We start from the raw sequence: 21,975 nt of genomic DNA on the forward strand, positions 1-21,975 counted from the left end.
TGCTAGGAGGAAATATGCTAACTCTATAGAATTATTAGGTGTATAGACTAACAGGCCTACCAGCCCTTCAAACACCAGTCAGGACAATCAGATCATAGCAGACATCAGTAAGTGGGATGACAGATTGGGATGGGGAGCAGAGAGTCAGTCTAACAATCTAGTGGTGGAGCAGAATCTATATAGTTTGAGTATAAATAAGCATGAACATTTTGGAAAATACCTTAATTCAAATATCAGACATATTGAGGTTCCATCCCTCTAGAGATATCTATATTTTCCAATGCCAAAGCTAATTTGCTGTGGGGCTAATTTAATGAAAAAATGTGTATTTGCTTTGACTAAGTTAACACTGGCATTGGCATATTTGCTTGTTTTTAAATAGTTCTTTCATTGGGATAAAACAGCATTTGCAAGGGAAAACAGGACTACCACTTCAGTTTGGGCTTTACAAATGTACAAAGAAACTTCAAGACTACAATACTGTATCTTCTACAGGCTATAAATGAAATGGAGAATATAGTAGAAATTTGCTTTTTGCTTGCAAAATCAAAAAAATAAAAAATGTTTCTGAAAAAAAGGCTTACCTCTTCCTATCTTTACGCTTAAATAGACCAGAATAATGAAGTCAATAATGCACTGTCTACATATTGCCATCTTGGCTCAGTTGGGAAAAGGAAGGTCTGCATTTCACTGTATTTTATTACTTTAATTTTCTATTACATATAAGAACTTGGATCCTTGGCCCTCATGTTTCCTTTGTGCTGTTCCGACATAGGCAGCACAGAATGGAGGCTGGGGGAGGCTAAGCCTCCCCAAAATTTGTGTACCCCTAGAGGTAGGGAAGCGGTGGATTATTGCACAAGTCCATGGCGCCTGTGCCTAAGGGTCTGCCTTGGCCAGTTTGAAGCCCCAGAAATATATTTGTCAGCAACCTGGGGCTGCAGAACTTTTCTGGATTCAGGGCCACAACTGTGCGGGGTTAGGGAGGCACAGAAAGAAGTGCGGGGGCTGGCCATAAGAGGAAGGGGAAGAGGGTTGTAGGAGAAGGGTGGAATGGGATAGGCAGTGGGTGAAATGGCATCCATAGAATGGCCCTGACTGAGCTCTCAGCCCTAGGACCTTTTTGGTGATGGGGCCAAGCTCTCAGTCTCCCTCCCTCCATGCCCCAACTAGGCCCATGGCGGGAAGGGGAGGAAGCTGAAAGGAGTGAGTGGGAACATGGCCTTGGCTGGAAGGGGCAGAGCAGGGGACTAGTCTCCCCAAAGGGAAGCTTCCCTATCCGTGTGCTTCCCTGACACAAAAAGGACGGGAAGCTGTTTGTTAATCGGCCGTTGAGAATTAACCCAGCACTTTGAGCTTATTCATGGTACGTCCACCAGTCCTCATCTTCTGGGGAGCTGTAGTATTAGACACCCACAGCATATTTGAGTACAGCTCTAGTGAGTGAGTGCACTTGAGGTGTATCCGCACCACCTGATTTCAAAAATGGCGGATAACACATTTCCACTGAAATTTCATGAATGTGGAATATGAAAAATATTTCATAATTTAACTCATTTCAGTTTGAGCTGTAGCCCCTGTCTCACGACAAGGTGGAAAATCTAGAAGTGTGAGATTATCTAAAAGTAAATGGAAGAACTTATTATAACCTTTGTATATAAACCACACATTGACTAATGTCAAGCTCTGTTGATTGCATTCCTGTTTTGCCAATTTTCATCAACTGAGGAGCTGGCCTTTTGACTCCTCTTAGAGCAGGGGTCAACAACTCTTCCGAGGCGGAGTGCCAAAATTTGACCTTTTTGACCTCCATGTACGGTCCGAGTGCCAGTGATACTTTTAACAGTCACTAATAACGGAGAGGCAGCCTATGGAACAAGGCTGACCTTCTGCACCCAGCCGAGTGAGAGATAACTTAGGAGATGCCCATTGGACATTCCTGGTGTGTCATGCAAAGAGAAGGCAATGCAGACTTTCAGTGGGATTTCTGAATGACAATGAATTAGGAAGTTACAAGCCCTTACTAAATCATAAGTAAAACTTGTGTTAGGAAAGCTGAACCACGAGGTACTTCTGGCATCAGAACCCTTTCCCCCACCACCTACATTGCAGTACTTGACTCAATATTTTCACACAGAGTGTTCTGTATCTCCTCAGAAAAGTATGTTCTGTAAGAGCGCAAAAAAGGGCTGTTTTTAGAACCCTGTTCCCCAGCTTCACTCTGAGAAATGCTGAGGAGAGCTGGGGCAGACAAAGCCACTTTTCACAACTCCCAGAACACCAGATAGCTAGGTCCAGTAATGGCACGCCCCTTCCCCAAACAGCCATGCAAACCTCAGACTGCTGCAGTTATGAACACATCTGTCCCAAAGGGGCGGGGGGGGGAGACGGTTATTACATAATTGAAGGATGGTGTTGATGGCCATCACTACCTGCAAGAGAGGGAGACCAGACACATGTTAGGGACAGAAGGAAGGAGTCTCCCAGGGGCTCCCCTGCCCTCTCCCATCTCCTCCTCCCCAGCTCTCCTGGCACTGTCCCTGAGTAGCCATCCCCCAACAGCGGGTCTGTCTGAGGCTGACTTAGCATGCTCCTGAGGGAATGGGGCTTCCCTCACTCCCTAACCCCCCTCACAGCCTCTCTCCTTCCCCCAAGGGTTGCCCTTGATGGGACCCCCTTCCCCACTCTCCCCATGCAGGGCCTGCAGCCCAGTAGTGCCGTACCTGCATGAGGATGGCCCCCCACAGTGGACTTTCTCATGCTGAAATAGTTTGCCACTAAGCAGTACCTGTCCAGGGTGGCAAGCTTCCATAGGGTGATAGTGACCCGCTTCTCCAGGGGGCTAGCAGGACATGTCTGGGCATACTGTCTGAGGAGGGTGGGTGTGAGCCAATCACAGAGCTCCAGGAAGGTCTCCTTCTTCATGTGCAAGTTCTGGAGCCACTGCTGGTCGTCCCACTGCCCTATGACCAGCGGGTCCCACCAGCCAGAACTGGTGGTGTACCTCCTGACACACCATGTCACCTAAGGGGACAAGCACAAGTGGGGGACTTGGGACCAAGGTCCTGTTCTTAGTGCCCAGTGCCAGTTGTGTCCCCACAGAGGTGGTGGAGGACAGCTGTTGGCAGCACAAGCAGCAGCTCAAGCAGCAGGGACTAGGTACAGGGCAAGCCCAGGGGCTGGTCTGGCACCATGGCTGGCTGGAGAGAAGGAACTCTCTCTCAGCAAGCATGGAAGCCCTGCAGTCGCTTTGCTGTACCTCAAGGAAGGAGACAAACCTCAGCATGGACAGTCAATGTGGGTGCAGGGAGTCCCTTTAAGGGCCAGGTCTCCCGGAAGGGCTTGCAGTCCATGTGACCCTGTCTTCCCAGATTCCAGGGCCAGCTCTGTTAAGAAAGTGGCTGGGCAGTCTGGCTTCTTTCTATCAATAAATCAGATCACTTTTTTCAATCCGCTTTTGTGTGTGGATGCAATCTGCAGACAGAAGTTTTGTCAGAATATTTTTTCTGAGAGTAAGTTCTATTGACATATCATGGTACTGTGGACAAAGCCTTAGAGTATATCTACTTGTATCTACTCAAGAGCTCATTTTCTGCCTATATGTATCAGTCTGCAATAGGCGTAGAAGCTGAACAGTATCATTTCACAAAAGAAGGGGCATTTTAATAGATAAAAATAAGAAATGATTAGAAGTTATCATCAATGCCATGATTAAAACTCCCTCTGAGATTACAGGGGGCTGACAAAACAAAAGTTCATTTACTAGGTATCACACTGGCATGGCTTACAGCAGTGATTGCCTGCCTCAGGGAGGCTGACAAAAAGTAGGGCAGATAGCCCAAGCTGGTGATGTGTCCTATCATTAGATTTTGCCCAGCCAATAGCAAATGTGAACTCCTCCTTCCCTGCTTCTGCAGACAGACTGACACAATAACTCACAGGGATGAATGGCTTTCGTAGGGTGACTGTGGTGGCTCTGTGCACAATATGTGTAGGGGCCTCATCGCTTTAACTGAGACCTGACTTGGTATGTTACCAAGACGATTCTCTACAGCAGTGCGCAGCTGGCAGCAGGCAACTGACAAATAAGAGTTGTCGCTTAACTTCCATCTGCCTTTCCTTGTCTTTCCGGATGGGTACAGATGACAGATCAGAAAAAATCAAGGTAACATTTAAAAATGAGATTTTTAAACCCTTCCACTTTGAACCCATCAGTTGAAAATTACAACTTTTGTCAAACTTCCGCTCTCATTTTCAGCAACGAACTGAAAGAGGCAATTGCCAGAACCCATCAACAAAGGGATCCTAAAGTCAGCAGCACATAACACTTCAGTGTATTTAGTTAGTTGGTTATTCTATTGCCATATAATTAATTTCCCAGAAGAGTACAGGCAAATGTCCTAACAAAGGCACTTACAGTATAACTTGCACAGTCAGCTAAACACAGTTCAATTTTCATAATGTTCCTGGTTCTATAGACGAGGGATGAGCAAATTGTTTAGAGAAAATCAGGGCCAGCATTATCCACCCGTTCAGGAAGTGAAAACTATCCAGTTCAATAAGTGTTCCTGTTTGTTCTGCCTGCCAATGCACTTCTCCTGTGGCTCTAACTAATTTGAGAGGACTCCAGAGCTTCCTTTAGTTGTGAGTATGATTGAGCTTGATACCTGGATTCGATTCCAGGAGTTCAGAGATAATGACACCAAAATATCTTATACTGTTCTTGCAAGATATTGATTTCAAATGGGTGGTGGAAATCTTTAGGACACTTTTGTCATTTCAGCTAAAATAATTGCATGTGAATGAGTATTTGTCTAACAGCCACAAAATCCAAACCAAGAGTGGAAACCTGGGTTTGGTTTAGATTCATAGATTTAGAACCAAAGTCTAGTACCTCCAACTCTCCATAATCTCACCTGCCTCTCTCCTGCCCCAGAAGTGAAGGTGTTTCATATCAGAATTTCCTCTTGTAACCAATGCCCAATTGAAAAATAAAAAGAAACAGTGCTTAGTATTTATTTTATGATACTGCCCAAAGTCAGTAACAGGGCCCCATTCTGGTAGGCAGTGTTCAGCCCTCTCTTAAAAAGAATGCATGCCACAAAGAGCTCTTTATAGCTATGTCTACACTAACCCCTTCCTTTCAGAAGAGGCATGGTAATGAGGGAGTTCGGAAGATGCTAAAGAGGCACTGCCGTGAATATGCTGTATGGAGATACCCATGAGCTACATCTACACTGGCCCCTTCCTTTCAGAACCAAATAGGAGAAAGGGGCTTTTGAAATCCAGGCATCCTTTTGAAAGGCTCTCGTCTACATGTTCAGCGTGCATTCTGCAAGCGGCAATTTCAGATTGCGTGCTGCCTCTGTTATGCTAATGAGGCACTGCATATTCACGTCAGTGCCTCCTTAGCATCTTCTGAACTCTCTCATTACCATGCCCCTTCCAAACAGAAGAGGCCAGTGTAGACGTAGCTCATAGGTGTGTCTATACAGCACAGTTATTTTGAAATAACCGCCGATATTTCGAAATAACTTTGCAAGCATCTACGCAACACAACTGCTGTTTATGAATGTGTCAGACCTCATTGTATGAGGTATAGCACTTATTTCAAACTGCATATTTTGCCGTGTGGCCATAATAAAGTAAACCCTTGATATAATGAACCCTGATATAATGGACTTTGGAAATAACAGATGATGTCTGCCTGCTCCCCTGCCCCCCTAAATAAATGCTGGAATCATAGAACCATAGAATGCTAGGACTGGAAGGGATTTTGAGAGGTCATCGAGTCCAGCCCCCTGTCCTCATGGCAGGACCAAGTACTGTCTAGACCATCCCTGATAGACATTTATCTCACCTGTTCTTAAATATCTCCAGAGATGGAGATTCCACAACCTCTCTAGGCAATTTATTCCACTGTTTGACCACCCTGACAGTTAGGAACTTTTTCCTAATGTCCAACCTAAATGTCCCTTGCTTCAGTTTAAGTCCATTGCTTCTTGTTCTATCCTCAAAGGCCAAGAAAAACAAGTTTTCTCCCTCCTCCTTATGACACCCTTTTAGATACCTGAAAACCACTATCATGTCCCCCTTTAATCTTCTTTTTTACAAACGGAAAAGTGAGTCTGGAGACTCACCAGAGCCACCACAGGGGCTGAAGGAGCTGCCAGAGCTGGGGTTGGAGGGGCCACCTGCTACAGCTGGGGCCTTCAGGGCCAGAGGAGCTGCGGGGGGCGGGGGGCTGCAGTGGGGCACAGGAGCTCTCCTCCCACATCCCCATGTGCACAGAGCATGTCAGCAACAGGCTGCCGCTGTCTGCAATGGCGCTGAGCAGCTGGGGGCAGCCACACTCTTCCTTCATGCAAGCGGCTCAGAGCCAGGGGCTGCAGGAGCATCAGCACTGAGCTGCAGCAAGTGGAAGGAGCCAGGCCGGCATTCAGCTCCTCTCCTGCTTATTGGGAGAGGGAGATGGAGGTATGAGGGGAAGAATGGGACAGGAAAGTAGAAGAACAGAAGCGAGTGATGGGGGCCATGGGCTGGGAAGGTCAGTGCATTAGCATACAGTATAGCCATTCGGATATAACAAACTTTTGGTATTAATGGACCGCCCCCCCCCGCCCCCAGTAGTCCATTAAGTTGAGGGTTTACTGTATTGCAGATCAGAGCAACATGAAACAGTGCCTCCAGGGGCTGTAATCTGAAATAGACTCTATTGTGTGTGGACACACTATTTTGGAAAAAAAAATGTTTATTTTGGGGCTTCCTTGTAGTGTAGATGTCTTATTCCAGAATACCTTACTTTGGAATAATAACTCCAGAATAAGCTATTCCGGAATAATTCTGTCATGTAGATATACCCTATGTTAGAAGTAAATGAAATACACAGGGTAGGATGAGAAGGTGAACTGAGTGGAGAAGTGACGGGATGAACTGACACACAAGAATACTTTAGCAGAATGAACATTAGTTATGGCTCATCACCCATCATGATTTGGCATCAGTACAGAAATGTGATAACGGGTGTATTTGCAAAAGAGTAGCATCACATCCATAGTGTAGGTAAACCTGTTTTTAGGGTCACCTGATGAAGCCAAAATATTTCAAACTGCAAGTTTAAAGAAAGGTGCCTGGATCCATTTATGTTATTATTGTAAAACATGTCTACATTGCACGATCCTTTCAGTGTCTTGTAGATGTCTTAGCCTGCACTTCTATCACAAGCATAAATAGCAGCTTAGATGCTCAGACACTATTGAGATGAATAAAGACATGCTTGGGCCAGGAGGCTATATACTCTGCGCAGCTCTCTGCTCACCTAAGCACTTCCTCCCCTGCCTACACTGCAGTGTACCACTGCCTCCTCATGCCAGAGCCTTTCACTGATATGTGTAGATACATACCACAGTGTGCGTCCAGTCTCCTTTTCACTCTGGCATGTAGCAACACACAGACTATGTGCCAGAGCCAGTGGTGCAGACTTAGCCATAGCCATGCCTGCCAATGGGAGAGGAGGAAAGGTATCAACTCCCCTAGGGCCTGGGAATTCAAAAAGTCCCAAAGCTCCTGGCCACCACAGTTGCTACAGTGGCAGTGGTGGTGGCTGGAGCCTGGGCCATTTAAATGCCTTCCAGAGCCATGGGTGGTTTGCTACAGGAGGTGCTGAGGGCTGCCTGGGGCAGATGCAGCACACCACAAGTGTCCTGTCTGGGGGAAGTTAGCCCCAGCACTGCCTCTTCCACCCAAGGCCCTGCCTCTTCCAGAGGCGTGGAGCCAGGCAGCTCCCACCTTGCCCAGGGGTGCAGTGAGTCTATCAGTCCCACTGGCCATAGCTGTCTTCATCATTCTATTGGAGAATATGTAGTCAGCTGATATTTAATGCTGGTTACACCTCCCTTGTCTGGCATGGTCGGAACCAGACCACTCCCGAACAAGAGAATTTGCTGGACCGGGGAGGTTCTTTGCCATGGCCCGCAAGTGCTTGTTTCAGCTCCTCCTCTGCCTCCCAACCTCCTTGCCTATCTGCTGTAGGGCTTCCTGCTGATTCAGCCCATGCTACCACAGGGCTGCTGCTCTGGTCCCTTGCAGCTGGAGGGCTCCAACCCACCTCCACTGACCTCCAGCCTCAGCCTCTGCACTGCTCCCTGGGGCAGTAGGAGGGATCCAGCTCATCTCGCAAAGGCTCCATCCTTGTCCCCATGCTCCTGGAGCTCTGGTTTTCCCTGTGCTACCAGGGCTTCAACCCTGGACTGTACTCACCTGTTCTGCAGCAGGGGTTCAGCTCCTGGTTGCCATGGAATTCTGACTCCAGTGTCCCAGGACTATGGCATTCAGCCTCCACCAGGCTCTGGCTTTCTTCCCAGGTACCGTGGGACTCCAGTCCCAGCCCCACACTGCCGCTGCCAGGTCTCTGGCCCTAGCCCCTTGCTGCTGTGGACTGTCCCAGGGCTCTGGCCCTGGGCTGCCCACTTCCTTGTAGCTGGCAGCCTGTGCTTCTGTTCCTGGGCTGTCTGGTCCAGGATCATCCATGTTGCTGCCGGACCAAGGATGCTGGCGGATGAGAGTATGCTGGCTTTCGAAGGTGCAACCTGTAATGAAGACTTGTATACTGTAATCAGATCTGTTAGCAAACTGTCTCTGTCAATGCCTTGAACCTGCGTGGTACCCCACTGATGGCTATGGATAGGAGGTTGGGTAGTCTTGTATAAACAGATTTCTAGGACTGTGGCATAAAACCACATTAAATATGTCACTGATTTCAAGAAGGAATGTTTTAGTGAAGGCTTTCATTTCATTTTCAAGAAAAATCAAAACTTGATCAAATTAGACCAAATTGCTTGATAGTGAAAGCAATGCACTTTACAATCTCTTTTAAAGGATGCCCAAAATAGATCTGCTTAGATGGAAGCTCCTGTCCAAGATAAATGCAAAGTATTAAATTAATTGAAACTCAGGCAAACGAGAGTTAAACACTGCACTGAAGGAATGGTCACAGATGTACACTAATCTTTTCTAGATCTTGAATTTTCCCTTGCGGCTACATGCCTACAAACAAGAGCTGACTGTATTACTGTTGGTGTTAGAAATGGTATAGCCACAAATTTTCCTCCCTACCTGTAGAGCTAGCTCTTAGTCTCCATCTACTGCTGAACCTATCTCACTGTTACTCACACCACTGTTGAAATGCATGCTAAAACTGCAGATTATTTCTGTTCACTGCACACTACATTGTTTTACCATGCTTACTGTTTTATTTATATGGAAAATAAATTGTCAGTTAAAAATATAGTGCATTTTGTTCTAGGCAACACATTGCTTTTATCACACAAATAATTTATTGGTTCTGCTCCCAGACGAGTTCTGCGCTGACCTTTCCAGGTGTACTGAATATTACTGCATAATTCTTCTTGTTTGGAAAATGTATTTAGTTTAGCCATTAATACATGTTGTCACAGCCTTTGTGCTCAGAATATAGTTTGCTGTATTAAATCTTGGACACATTATGCAGAGATGGACCAAAACCAGAACCTTACATCTTAATCCAATTAAATATTAGGGGAAGAAGGCAGATTTGTATCCCTACATCTGAACCCTTCCTGTAACTAAACAGAGAAAGTCCTATTTTCCCACTACAGATCAGATGTCCTCATGAGTTGCCAGCCCAATCTGGCAGAAATCTCAGGAGAATAGTTCACATGTTTTTAGTACCACTGAATTAAAATCTTGCAATTTATCCCTCAATCACTTATATAGCCTACTTTGTAACTTTATAAAAAATGCAGTCCATATCAGTTCACTGCCTCAACCTCCACTAAGTGTATGTTTATTTTGCAGCTCCTGTGAGAGAAGATAATGAAGGATTTTATTTATGTAGTTGTAAAACTACAAGTTACTTTTATCACATAAAACTGAAAGTTTCACAGAAACAGTAAAAGTCATTTATAATATATTTGAAGTTCATCCTGTATGATTTCTCTAGCTACAATGTAAATATGATGGGGTGAAGTAGGCCCAAAGGCCTACTGCTGGAAGTCTTAAGGTTCTATGACACTCATCCCAGAAAATGAGTAGTGGAGACATCCTTCATGCAGGCTACAGTGGTTGCAGGGGAAGCAACCAATGAAGGTCCAGGAGAACCATGTAAAAAGGAGCTGCAGAACAGAGCAGAAGACAGCTGTTGCTTGGAGCTGGAGAAGAAAAGGCTACATGGAAGAGTAGAAGGATTATGAACAGCTAAGTCTGTTGCTAGAGACTGAGGGAGCAAGAGGCTCTTGGTAGGATGCTAGAACTGAGCCAAAGACATATTGCTAGCAATGAATGGGAGAGCATTGAAGGAACTCCTGGATGGCTGTGGGGAGGGACACAGGAAAGAGTGCCCCTGAGGGAGGAAGCCCTGGGGATATGGTCTCATACCAGAGATGGCTATGTCAACAAAACTGGCATTTTTGTGTCCACGTTCCCAAGGCGTTCTGTCAACTGCAAAATGACAGATTGTGGCACCTCTGCCAACAGAATTCTGCTGTTTCCCCATGAGGCAGAATACCTCTGACAACAGATTATGTTGACAGAAAGCCAGTCTGGAAGTTCCAGGGGGGGCCCTCTGTCGACAGACAGGGCTTCCAGGATACTGGGCAACCCTGTCTGCTGTGCTTCTGGTTGGCTGCTCTCTGTTAACAGAGTGGATAGCTCTTTCAATTTACTTGGTAGTCTGGCTGTGATCTGTGATCTGTGATCAGAAGTTTTGTCACAGGGTATCTTCTGACAGAAACTTCTGTCAAGAGATCTCTCTAGTGTAGACGTAGCCATGGAGTAGTTTAGAGACACAGTGAGGGGATGCTCAGAAAAGATGGGTGTTAACCCCATTACATTAACAAAATAGCTCATTATGATTTTATTTTTGGATAGAAATGGCCTTTTGGGGGTGGGTGGGGGGATTTTCATTCTTGCTCCATCCCCACAGTTTTCAACCAATACAAATATGGCAAATTAGAGGAAGATTAGAATGAGGAAGCTTGAAAACTACAACAGTGATTATTTATAGTTTTAGTGTGAGTTTTTTGCCCCCATAGATCCAAAGGCCAGATGGGAACCTTATGATCATCCAAGCTTATGCTCCAAAATGTCTGTTAGTCTATAAGGTGCCACAAGACTTGTTACGATCATCCAGTCTGCCCATCTTCCCCAAAACTATTTCTAGACCAGAGCATTTTAGGGAAAAAATCCAGTCTTGATTTTGAAATAGTCAGTAATGGTAAATTATTCTAGTGGTTAATTATATGACGCCTAGAAATTCATGTAAACTGACACAATTGTATGTTTTTACATCTCTTCCATAACTCATTTTGAAGTCCCTTTTGGAATTACATCTGCCAGTTTCAAAGGTGTGAGAATTCTAAAACTTAATAGCTAAAGGTTAATTAAGTGGGACCATGTAAACATGAAGCATAGGCACAAGGGTCAAACTTTCAGATTTGGAAGAAATTGCCAGTGTGAAAATAATGAGAAACGGTATGTCTATGGATATCATTACAAGACACTGGCTGTGTCTACACATGCTGCTTTCTCTGGAAGCAGCAAGCTAATGAGCTATCTGGAAGATGCTAATGAGGCATGGATGCAAATTTTCCATGCCTCATTAGCATATGAGCATGTGGTTCAAAGTCCAGGAGAAGGGGCTTTCAGAAGGAGGGTTTCCTTCCTGAAGATCCCCATGGGCCGTACATCTGCACTTGTACTTCAGAGTCTGGAAGAGCTTCTTTCAGACTCTGAACCACATCCTGATATGCTAATGAGGCATGGAAAATGTGCACCTGCACCTTATTAACATCTTCCCAATAGCTCATTAGCATGCCACTTCCAGAAGAAGTGGCACGTGTAGACACAGCCATTAAGAATTTAAAAAATATACAATGTTTGTTTTTTGTTAAGCCCTTCATATAAATTCAAGATTCTATGATCCTTGTGTTTAGTACTTACTTATGCATCCTAGTGTATACTTATGCATAAAAAAGAAAAAGGAAGGCAGGGACAAATTTTCCAAGAGTGGAAAACTTAATGAAAGTTTGTGCTTGGGTTGTTTTCCATATGGGAACTACTCCATGTAAATATCTTACACATTGACAGCTTATGTAAGACCTGGGCTATGGCCACGCTATTACGTTTTTTTCCACAAAACCAGGGTTTTGCCAATAAAGTTCACTGCACATCCACACGCAAAATGTATTTTGTCGACACTGTATCGAAAAAACTCAGCATTTCTGAGGACAACCTTCTGTCTCTTCCAGATGAGGACTAATGCCTTCTGTCAACACGTACTGTCAACAAAAAAGTTGTGTGGATGTTCTGGGGGACCTTCTTTTGATAAGTAACGCATCCAGGACAATGGGCAGCCCTGTCGGCTGTGATTCTGATTTGTTGAGAGAGCAGCTGGGCAGTCCAACCACTCTGTCAACAGAGCGGAGTATGTCTATGTATGTCTATGGATGTCTACGGCTTTTGTGTGTGACCACACCCAAATGGCTTTTGTGTGTAACCACACTCTGTTGACAGAAGTTTTGTTGGGAAATCTCTTGCAAGAGAAACTTCTGTTGACAGAGTGCTGTAGTGTAACTGTAGCCATTGAGTCTATGTCTCTTTGTGTGTGTTGGAGGTGAGGGGTGGGAGTGTTTAAATTTACATACACACTCATTTGCAATTACTTGCCTATGGGTTGCATAAGAGCTATTCCTTCCCCCAGTGGTTAGAACATTGCCATGTAAACCCAGGGTGTGAGCTCAATCCTTGAGGGGGCCCTTCAAGGATCTGGGGCAGGTTACATTAAAAATAATAAAATCTGTGGCGGTAGTGATAGGTCCTGCTGTGAGTGCAGGGGACTGGACATGATGACCTCTCAAGGTCCCTTCCAGTTCTATGATGATGATGATAATGAAGATGAAATAAGGCTGTTGTGTAGGAACACCTGTAGTGTCCTCCCTCCCAGCAAAAACAGCAACATCAACAAATAGAAACCCCCCAAACATATCATATGTTTTAGCCTATAGCATGGCTCCTGTATAATTGTTCTTTTCTGTAAAAGAACCAGTGTTTTGTCCAATGCAGATTAAAATTTGCTAGAAAACACTGTTTCACCTCTTTACTTTCCACAATAATTTAAATGTTACTATCAGGAGCTACTTCTGACTTCATCTTTAATTTATCCTTTTTTAATTTGATAGAGTGACTCCCAGTTACTCCTTCTCTTAGCATTCTGACTACTTCTGCTCCACCCTTTCTGCCTACACCTGTCAAATATTTGTAAATTGTTATGCCTTTCTTACCTTTAAACCCATCTTTAACTTGTCAGTCTTTCTTCAGAAATCAGTCTGTCCAGGCCCTTCTGTGAATGCCCACCAGTTTGTCAGTTTTTTAACTATGAAATGTGCAGAACAGCAAACACATATAGAGAGGGAGACAGATATTCTTTATCCAGAGACGTGATCCCTCTTTCTATGATGTTTTTTTCATACTGGATGTTAAGCTGTTTATTATTAATTGATTATTAATGGAAAGAGAGCCTGCAACTCTTGTAAGAATAGGGTATCTTGACAAGTGCTGGTGTGTTCAGTTTAGAAGCGGCTGTGTTTCAGTGATGGTTGAAGTGATTCATCTATATATGTGATGTAAAGCATAAGGTGCAATCTTTCGTTTTAAAACATTATGGATGTGCAGTATCAATTGCATATGTTATTCCTATAACACGTATGGAAAGGGTCATTCTACCAGGTATGTTGGTTCATCTAAATTATCTCTTTTAATGTGAATTGCAGTTTCTGATCCTGGGCAGCTTTTTTCTATATAGGTAATTAGGAGTTTTCCAGCTATAAATTTCTATAAATCTTTTCACTACACCAAAAACCTAAATGAAAAATGTGATGAAGAACAGTGTGTTTGTTTGTGAGAATCCCTAAAGGAGTTGGATTCATAAAAATCATGAATAGATTCTTCTGCTCTACAAATGTACTGTAATTGTATCATTTTATATATAGCATTCTCCTTTCACTTAAGTGCTTCAGAACTCCATGACTGAGAATTGCAGAATAATGTTGCTTATGTAAATTATGGCAGAATTTCATGGAATACCTCCCAGTGAAGTCAAAGCACTGGCACATGAAGTTATTTAGGACGATCTGGCTTATGTTATCCTTATCTCCCAGTGCATTTTCGTGAAGTACTTACTACTCTTTGACACAGTATATAGTGATCAGATACAGTATTTTATTGCTAGGCAATATGTATTTTGTAACTGTTAGCATCACAGTTGGGCTATGAAATTTGTTTTTTAATGATTTCTTGTTAATAAATGACATGTACTGGATTTTCAATTAAACATTTTGTTGTTTATACAATATAATCAAATACCACAAGAGCACTGCACAGATCTCGTGTAAAGAAAATATTAGGAGACCAGTTCTGGATTTGACAGACCCAGTGAAACATTGCTAGAGCCAAGAAAATTCTTCAGACAAACAAATGTTTTTAAAGTGTTTGAGTGTTTACATATATACACATTCATACAATTATAATCTTAGAATCAATTAAGTTTGGTCACTAATTTCAGTCAGACTAAGGCTTCCCAATAGCAATAGTTGACTAGATTTAAAAATTACAGGAAAGTATACTTTGAAGGAAAATATTTGAAAATAATTTATTTTTCCGCTTACCCACCGAAACATGAATTCTAGGTTTGGTAATTCTCCTAAAGTGAGTTCATGAAAAAACAAAACAAAACAAAACAAAACAAAAAAGAGACAATGAATGTAGCTGACTGCTTTGCTTTGGCTTTTGTGACTTCATTTAATCCAAAAGATAACAAAAATTGCACAAGCAAAAACAAAAAAAACAGCCTCAAATCTTTTAAATTTACTATTTAAAATTCTCATTTTTATTTTGAAGAATCTGTATATCTATCTATCTATCTATCTATCTATCTATCTATCTATATATATATATTCCCTAAACAATTTAAGATAGGATTAATTGATTACACGCATTTTACTTTACCTGTCACCCACAAGTCAGTATAGGTAACCTGCTTATTATATTTACCTAACTATAATTTTGGAAATGCCTTCCACAGCCAGTTCTATATAAACACCTCTGTACATTAAAGGATTGAGTTCTACTGCTTTTCTCTTATGCAGAAACTGCTGACATTTTGAACTGCCATTTAATTATTACCATGTTTGTACTGTCCCGTTGTTTGAAACAATGTAAGCATTTAGGATTTCAGAGTGGCAGACAGTGATAGATATCTTGCAGGGCACTGATTACTTTTTCATTTAAAAAAAATCCACTCTCAATAATTGGTGCCAAGGCTGCCTCAGCCATTCCTCTTCGTAGTTACTCCTGTCAACAGTCATCACATTTGTATTATCTGGGCTGAGTTACAGCCAGTTCCCTTTCATTCACATTCCAAACTCAGCCAGATGCTGAGTTCTTAATACTACATTTCATTGAGTCTGTTCTAGTACGGCTATGGTCTGAAGAAGTGGGTCTGTCCCACGAAAGCTCACCTAATTATTTTGTTAGTCTTTAAAGTGCTACTTGACTGCTTTTTGTTTTGATACATTTCATTTGTCTATAATATATAGACCAGGCAACCCTGGCTGCGTCTACACGTGCACGCTACTTCGAAGTAGCGGCAGTAACTTCGAAATAGTGCCCGTCGCGGCTACACGTGTTGGGCGCTATTTCGAAGTTGAAATCGACGTTAGGCGGCGAGACGTCGAAGTCGCTAACCCCATGAGGGGATGGGAATAGCGCCCTACTTCGACGTTCAACATCGAAGTAGGGACGTGTAGACGATCCGCGTCCCGCAACATCGAAATAGCGGGGTCCTCCATGGCGGCCATCAGCTGGGGGGTTGAGAGATACTCTCTCTCCAGCCCTTGCGGGGCTCTGTGGTCACCGTGGGCAGCAGCCCTTAGCCCAGGGCTTCTGGCTGCTGCTGCTGCAGCTGGGGGTCCGTGCTGCATATACAGGGTCTGCAACTAGTTGTTGGCTCTGTGTATCTTGCACTGTTTAATGAAAGTGTGTCTGGGAGGGGCCCTTTAAGGGAGCGACTTGCTGTTGAGTCCACCCCGTGACCCTGTCTGCAGCTGTGCCTGGCTCCCTTATTTCGATGTGTGCTACTTTGGCGTGTAGACGTTCCCTCGCTGTGCCTATTTCGATGTTGGGCTGAGCAACGTCGAAGTTGAACATCGACGTTGCCAGCCCTGGAGGACGTGTAGACGTTATTCATCGAAATAGGCTATTTCGATGTCGCTACTTCGAAATTAGCTATTTCGATGTAGCGTGCACGTGTAGACGTAGCCCCTATGTGCTAATGTGGGTACTTATGGCATTATTTGAAATATCAATAAAAGCCAAAACCAACATAACCCTCCATACACTCCATGTCCCAAATGGAAGATTCCCTACCAAACCTCTATTTCTCATAAGCTATCACGCTTTCTGCCCCAACCTCTTCCGCTAACTAAGTAAAAAGACGGGCATTGCAGTTTAATTGAAGGTTGACAACATTCCCCAACAATTTTGGAGAGGGTTGTGGGGAGAAGTTAGTTCCACAGAGGAGGACCTTCCTGAAGCATGTTCTACTATTAGCCTCTCCCACATTAAATCAAAGGAGGATGCAGAACAAGCACCTCTTCAGACATGTCCAAAGCTATTTAGAGTGGTATTTTCAAACACATATGGCAGTGTGGAATGCTTTTGAAAATCTCACCCTGAATACTTTATAGGTAAAGAACATTATTTTTAATTCTATCTGGAAATTTAGTCAGCCAGTGCAGCCTGAAGAGCACTTGTGTCATATCTTCCTAGAGGGATGCACTGTTTTTCAAGTAGGAGCCCACATGCTGTGTCACCTTCAGTTTCCCAATAGCTTTGAGGTGTGTAGCATGAATTCTACTATTCCATCTTATTCCATCCTTGGTCTCTACTACAAAATAAATAAATAAATAAATCAACTTACGATACAGAACTCTATTAAGAATGGCACGGCTGGATTCAACATACCTTAAGTCAAATTTCTGGTTCAGCCCACTGTAGGAAGTTGACAGGAGAAACTCTCCTGTCAACTTCTCTTACTCCTTCCTCGTGGTTGAAAGATGTACCAGAGTCAATGGTGGAACCCTCCATGTTCAATTTAGTGCACCCCTACTAGACATGCTAAATCAAACTCCAGACGACTTACCTCCAGAGAGTCAATCTTCACACAACTATGGATGTTCCCAAAGATAAGGAGCATGATACCAAGGTCAGTATCTGAAAGAAACTATCACACTCTCCTTCCTGGTCACTCATGGAAAATCTTTCCTGATCACCTCTGCTGTATGATCCTCCAGAGATCTTGTGTTTGATGGAAAGATATAGAACTAATTATGTTCAGCATAGTCACTACATTGCTGACCAAAACATATTTCACTCTTTCCCAGTGACTTTATCGCTTCACTCAGTATGGTAGATTAGAAGGCCTGTGAGGATTGTGAGCTGTTCCCAATGTTATTATTTGGGATATCTTTGGGGGGAGGGGGAAATGTTTAAAAATATTCAGTGAAGGGCTTCCCGTCTACTTTGTAAAATCCTAGTTGCTGGTTGATGGGTTTTATTTGACATTGAACCCTTATGCTAGTCCATCACTCAGTCTAAAACTAGACTGGAAGCAGTCTAGGAGTATATATAATGCAAGAGTCACTGAAATTGCTTCATCATTGTTTCTTCAATAACCACCTCTGACATTGAATCACCCATCTGAAGAAGTTGGTCTTTCCCATGAAAGCTCATGTGAGTCTTTAAGGTGTTAAAGGACTGCTTTCTTTGCTTGGAGTCAATATAATTTAAGAATGACTAATGCCTATAATCTGCCATTTTGCCCACCAGAAGAGTGATGTTAATAATTCTCATCAATCACAACGCTCACAATTTCCACCTTTCCTGTGAATAATAAAGAAGGGTATACATCCATTCATAAGTGGTAGGATCACAGAGGACTAGGCATGCTTAACACTTCAGTCAGTAAAATGGGGTGAAACCTTCCTTCTGATAATATTGTGTTCCTCACCTTCCAATCCAATAGTGTTTCTTCAGAAACATTTGGATCAGCCAAACCACATGGCTAGTTACTTGGAATAGTTCTGAGCAATGGTGTTAGTTGTAAGTTATATTTCTCCTCCATTATTGGGAATACATTCTGCATATTTAGACTAAAAATGATCATGTGTTATATGTAGCACATATATTTATGATCTCAGGCTTCAGTGCAATGTACTACCTTTAATGTCTGGCATCTCTTGAAGCTATTATAGCATCCAACAGAAATCAAATAAATGAGAGTAAATAATGTATGCACTTTCTAAACCGTTTAGAGAATGTTAGTGTATCACAAAAAGGAATCTCTCCCCATTTAAGGGTCTGGACTAGATGATCTCTTGAGGTGCCTTCCAGTCCTGTAGTTTAATGTGCTTTGCGAAATGAATATTAAAGCAGTCAAAATTATTCTATCGAAAGTTATGATGAAAAATTAGCATTGCTTATAATAGCAAAGGAAAACATCTGCTGTTTTGCACCAGAATATCATTGTTAAATTGTCTTTTAATCACTCTGTTTGATATTTGATATGTGGAAGTAAAAATGTTGATATTATAAATTGTACAGTAAACCTTCAGTTTAAGAGCAAATTAATAGTCTGGAACAGTGAGAATCTGACTATATCTGAATATTGATGATCTCACTTTCAGCGTCTCTCTGGGAATGGGGGTGTGAGGTGTTGATCATTGCTTCCCACTGATAAGCAAAATATTTCCAGAGCGTGAAGAATTCTGTGGTGTGTGAGAAGGATAAACCATAATCTGCATCAACACACTAACTTCTCCTCTGCCATTTGCATTGAAAATCAGGTGGAAGTTATGCTAAGCTCTCTATTATAGCCTCATGTATGTGAAAGGTCTTCCCCTTCATTTGAATAAGGCCTCTTATGCATGTGAAAAAAGCACATTTAAAAGGAACGTTCCTTTAATTAGGATGGCATTTAGAAGCAGAATCCTTAAATGTTCACTTTTTGTGATGCTAAATTGTGGAGTATTTTCAAATATATTGTAGCAGTCATTTTCATAAAGCATTTTTATTTTTATTTATTTTAAAAAGGAAATGACATGATTTACAACGTGAAGTGAAGGAGTAGATTAATATGACTAGCTAGATTAAGGAAAATTTAAATCAGAGTGTTTGATGAAATGTTGGAAATGTTTAAATATAGGATTAGATTTACAATATAGAAAGCAGTCAAGGAGATCAAAAGAACTCTGTTCAGAAAGTCCTATTAAAAAGAGAGGAAAAAATCTATTGAATGAATTCCTATAGCTAAATGATTAAAGACTGTTTTAATATATTATGTTCAATCTGACTTTAAAGTAAAAATAAACACTACAGACAGTGAATGAATTAGTGATTGTATTCATTTTTTTATAAAAGCAAAGTGACTGGGCCTTTACTGGATCTTTCATAAAACATATATATGAAACTATGGTATTTAACTTAAAAGTAGTCCCCTGGAGAATAAAGTTAATCTAGCATGCAGCTTTATGGAGACAGAAGTTAACTGATTGACATCTATATGAATATGGATTTCTTAATCCATATTTGATTCTCTACCCCTTAAAAATCAACTGAAACCTAACTGCATTTTATGCAAACCTTTGGGAGAATATGCTTAATTTTTTCATACCCAGTTCAATAAAAGTGCATCCAACTTCCACATTGTGGAAATTTAACCAAGATCATGGAAATGGCTTCCATAGTCTTTAGTGGGTTCTGTACCATCTGCAAGATCAAAAATTTTTGTTGTTCCTAAATTGTGTCCTTGGAATGTTCCTGCCACACTATTCTCAAAGTACCACATAATGGCCTCTCTTTCTAGTCAACCACAGTAGAAGTCCTTCACAGTCTGGGAAAGGTTGACTAAGAGTTCCTCAGACCAGGTCCTCAGTAGTCCCAAAGGGTGATTGGTTTTGGCATTGGTAATACTGTACTCTCCCTTTCAGGTGTGTTTATCTGGTGTGCTGTGATGTACCAATGAAAACAAACTGTTTAGTACAATTTCTGCTGGGGTTTGGTGGGGTGGGTGTTTAACTTTCTTCTTCCTCTTGAATTCTAGTGTGGCCCAATCAGATGGTGACCCATACCTCTTCTTAGTCTTTGAAATGTCTCACCAAAATGAGAGCTACCTTTGCTCGCTATCCTACCAGGAAATGGGCCTAACCTTTTTGATTTCCTGCAACAGGTATTGGGATACTCCAATCTTCTTGTGTGACACAGTGACAGCGTATACCTGCCAGAACTGCACAGGAAGAGGTTAAACTCATATAGGGGGCTGATGAAGCAATGCTTCTTCACCTCTGCTGGGAATACTCCAACTGGAACATCAGTATAAAAGGGAGCAGCCCATTTCATTCAACTCTGACTGTGTGGAGAGAGGGTGTGTGTTGAAGGCCCTTGGTGAGAACTATTGGTTCCCCAGACCACGGAAGCCAGACATACCAGGACCCAGGCAAATATCCAGCTGGTTGTGGATGACCATGAGGAGAAGATTTGCTTGCCAATGACCCTGGAGACTCAGAGGAGAAAGAAAGGGTAGAAAATAGGCTAAGGAAACCAGACATAGCTACCGGTTCCATAACTGGGTGAGAGCCATAGTATTTTAAATGGATCCCTAATGACCTCCTGTGAGACACAACAGTTGCTGATAGAGCCCTGGGCTAGGACCTGTTGGAATAGGGAGAGTCTGGAACTCCCTGGCCACAAACCTGACCCTGGGTGGTGGTCCACCCAATTTGGGTCATTAGGACATACTACCCTCCAGAGAAGGGAAAACATATTTATTCTGATTGCTAAGGGCAGTCCTACTAACTGGCCACTGGAGCTTTTAGCCCTTCATTAAATGGCAGTCCTGTTAACTCTGGCCATTAGTCGGTAGAATAATAATAATAGGAAGATACAGCCGAAAGAGAACCTGCTGCAGAAGTTTATAAAACTGAAGCTACAACTATTCGGGTACATTTGCAGAATGAATGACGAACAAAAAATCAAGATCCTGGTATTCGGCATAATGGACGGTTCGAATAGGAGAGGCAGACCCCACAGACAATGGATAGATGATGTAGTAGATAGGTGCGGAGCTAGTCTACAGAAACTAACCCACTTTGCACTGGACAGGAAAAGATGGAAGGAAATAGTGAGAGAAGCATCAGACACCAACAGGCGCTGAGCCCAAGGTTATTGATGATGATGATGATGATGATGATTATTTTGTACTTCCAGGACTCTGGGGGTGGCCCATCCTTGGGCCTACTGTCCTGTACCAAAGGACTATTCCTATTGATGCTGACCATAAGGTCATCCTTCCCTTAGGAAAAGGATGGTTACTTAGACTCTGTAGCAGGGCTAGACACCTTTCACACGGGGTGTTGGGTATAATAATAATAATGGTAGTCCATCGATCCGATGATGACAAATGTGTGCAGATCATCTGTTATTGGTCTTATTGTGTGCCCTCTGGTGACTGTATAAGCCAATTCTAGAGGTGCACATTTTGCCACAGATGGTACATGGGAAGTTTGTAATCTGTGGGTTCTGCATTGCTGATGCTCTGTGACATCGTTCGTGTGACTCTTGTAGATGCCAGCAGTGGTCTTCCTCAAAGGCAATGCAGGTATTTCTGACTGTTGCACTCCACTGTGCTCTGTCACCGGCAGTGTCCTCAAGGTCTCTAGGTTTGATACTGCTGTACTGCAGATTGGCTTTGATGGTGTCCTTGTAGTGTTTCCGTGGACGACCTATACACCGGATGCCCTGGGAGAGTTCATCATACAGAAGCTGGCGAGGAATTCTGTTGGCAATCATGCGGCTGACATGACCTGTCCAATGTAGTTGGGACTTCAT

The sequence above is a fragment of the Carettochelys insculpta genome, chromosome 2, assembly GCF_033958435.1.
Source record: "Carettochelys insculpta isolate YL-2023 chromosome 2, ASM3395843v1, whole genome shotgun sequence".
Lineage (NCBI taxonomy): Eukaryota > Metazoa > Chordata > Testudines > Carettochelyidae > Carettochelys > Carettochelys insculpta.